We start from the raw sequence: 2,500 nt of genomic DNA on the forward strand, positions 1-2,500 counted from the left end.
TCCCCGAAAATCTCCGCGAACCTTTCCTGGCAATATTGTAGATGCGGCACCCGGCCCAGCCACCGGGGGCAACCGCCGAAAGTGTCCGCCCTCCTGGAGCGAAGGCCCGGGCAAGGCCCGTTTCAAAAACCTCATACGGACTTCCGGAGCCCGAGCCCCGGCGCCAGGTCGACCCAGGGCCGACCTCCCGGGCCCCAGAGAGGCTCGTCTCCGCCGCGGAAGCCGCCCGCCGCCCGCGGCGAAGGCCCCCGGGCCCGCCCGGCCTCCGGGCAGGGCACCGGGGAGAAGTAGGAATCGTGGCCGGGCTCCTGGAACTCCTGCCCGGCCTGCCACGCGGAAGCATGCCGGGTTCTCCCGCCGCGCCGTGCAGGTTCTTCCGCCCCTCGCCGGGGTAGCCGGGCTCCAACCGCTGGGCCCCGCAGCCTGGAAGGGCCCCTGCGAGTCGCCCCCCGGCCTGCACGCCCGCCGTGCAGTCGACCGGGTCGAAGCCGGAATCGCGGCCGGGTTCCTGGAACTCTCGCCCGGCCTGCCCGCCCGGCCCGCCCCCCGGGCCGGGGCTCCAGTCGACTTGGAGCCAAACTCGGTTTTGACCCCCTCCTGCAGCACGGTCCGGCCCCGGAGGTTCCTCCGTCCGACCTCCTGGAACCCAAGATGGGCATCTAGGGTCCCGAAATCCGTGTCCCCGAAAATCTCCGCGAACCTTTCCTGGCAATATTGTAGATGCGGCACCCGGCCCAGCCACCGGGGGCAACCGCCGAAAGTGTCCGCCCTCCTGGAGCGAAGGCCCGGGCAAGGCCCGTTTCAAAAACCTCATACGGACTTCCGGAGCCCGAGCCCCGGCGCCAGGTCGACCCAGGGCCGACCTCCCGGGCCCCAGAGAGGCTCGTCTCCGCCGCGGAAGCCGCCCGCCGCCCGCGCCGAAGGCCCCCGGGCCCGCCCGGCCTCCGGGCAGGGCACCGGGGAGAAGTAGGAATCGTGGCCGGGCTCCTGGAACTCCTGCCCGGCCTGCCCCGCGCATGCATGCCGGGTTCTCCGGCCGCGCCGTGCAGGTTCTTCCGCCCCTCGCCGGGGTAGCCGGGCTCCAACCGCTGGGCCCCGCAGCCTGGAAGGGGCCCTGGGAGTCGCCGCCGGCCTGCACGCCCGCCGTGCAGTCGACCGGGTCGAAGCCGGAATCGCGGCCGGGTTCCTGGAACTCTCGCCCGGCCTGCCCGCCCGGCCCGCCCCCCGGGCCGGAGCGCCAGTCGACATGGAGCCAAACTCGGGGTTGACCCTCGCCTGCAGCACGGTCCGGCCCCGGAGGTTCCTCCGTCCGAGCTCCTGGAACCCAAGATGGGCATCTAGGGTCCCGAAACCCGTGTCCTCGAAAATCTCCGCGAACCTTTCCTGGCAATATTGCAGATGCGGCACCCGGCCCAGCCACCGGGACGAACCGCCGAAAGTGTCCGGCCTCCTGGAGCGAAGGCCCGGGCAAGGCCCGTTTGAAAAACCTCATACGGACTTCCAGGGCCGGAGCCCCGGCGCCAGGTCGACCGCGGGCCTCCCTCCCGGGGCCCAGCACGGCTCGTCTCCCCCGCGGGAGCAGCCCGCCGCCCTCGCCGAAGGCCCCCGGACCTGCCCGGCCTCCGGGCAGGGCACCGGGGAGAAGCCGGAATCGCGGCCGGGCTCCTGGAACTCTCGCCCGGCCAAGCCGCTCGGCCCGCCCCTGGGCCGGAGCTCCAGTCGACATGGAGCCAAACTCGCGGTTGAACCTCTCCTGCAGCACGGTCCGGCCCCGGAGGTTCCTCCGTCCGAGCTCCTGGAACCCAAGATGGGCATCTAGGGTCCCGAAACCCGTGTCCCCGAAAATCTCCGCGGACCTTTCTCGGCAATATTGTAGATGCGGCACCCGGCCCAGCCGCCGGGAGCAACCGCCGAAAGTGTCCGGCCTCCTGGAGCGAAGGCCCGGGCACGGCCCGTTTGAAAATCCTCATACGGACTTCCAGGGCCGGAGCTCGGGAGCCAGGTCGACCCCGGGCCTCCCTCCCGGGCGTTAGGGCGGCTCGTCTCCCCCGCGGGAGCAGCCCGCTGCCCGCGCCGAAGGCCCCCGGACCCGCCCGGCCTCCGGGCAGGGCACCGGGGAGAAGCCGGAATCGCGGCCGGGCTCCTGGAACTCTCGCCCGGCCAAGCCGCTCGGCCCGCCCCTGGGCCGGAGCTCCAGTCGACATGGAGCCAAACTCGCGGTTGAACCCCTCCTGCAGCACGGTCCGGCCCCGGAGGTTCCTCCGTCCGAGCTCCTGGAACCCAAGATGGGCATCTAGGGTCCCGGAAACCGTGTCCCCGAAAATCTCCGCGGACCTTTCTCGGCAATATTGTAGATGCGGCACCCGGCCCAGCCACCGGGACGAACCGCCGAAAGTGTCCGCCCTCCTGGAGCGAAGGCCCGGGCACGGCCCGTTTGAAAAACCTCATACGGACTTCCGGAGCCCGAGCCCCGGCGCCAGGTCGACCCAGGGCCAACCTC

The sequence above is a fragment of the Alligator mississippiensis genome, unplaced genomic scaffold (genome assembly GCF_030867095.1).
Source record: "Alligator mississippiensis isolate rAllMis1 unplaced genomic scaffold, rAllMis1 scaffold_65, whole genome shotgun sequence".
Classification (NCBI taxonomy): domain Eukaryota; kingdom Metazoa; phylum Chordata; order Crocodylia; family Alligatoridae; genus Alligator; species Alligator mississippiensis.